Raw genomic sequence first — 391 nt, 5'->3', positions numbered from 1 at the left:
AGCTTCCTTAGTACTGCTTGGTGCATTTTGCATTCCAGACAGACTTTGAGAAATCATGTTGACTTGTTGAGTCAATATTTTATTCTGAGCCAATATGGCATTCAGAGTGTCAATCTCAAGAACTCCTTTCTTCTGACTAGTCCCATTGTTCACAGGATTTCTTTCAGAAGTGTACATGAATTGGTTGTTTGCAACCATTTCAATCAGTTCTTGAGCTTCAGTAGGCGTCTTTTTCAGATGAAGAGATCCTCCTGCAGAGCTATCCAAAGACATCTTGGATAGTTCAGAGAGACCATCATAGAAAATACCTATGATGCTCCATTCAGAAAGCATATCAGAAGGACACTTTCTGATTAATTGTTTGTATCTTTCCCAAGCTTCATAGAGGGAT

This window comes from Arachis duranensis, chromosome 9 (genome assembly GCF_000817695.3).
Source record: "Arachis duranensis cultivar V14167 chromosome 9, aradu.V14167.gnm2.J7QH, whole genome shotgun sequence".
NCBI classification, from domain to species: Eukaryota; Viridiplantae; Streptophyta; class Magnoliopsida; order Fabales; family Fabaceae; genus Arachis; species Arachis duranensis.
The sequence above is the reverse complement of the archived record's forward strand: the minus strand, read 5'-3'. Positions refer to the sequence as shown.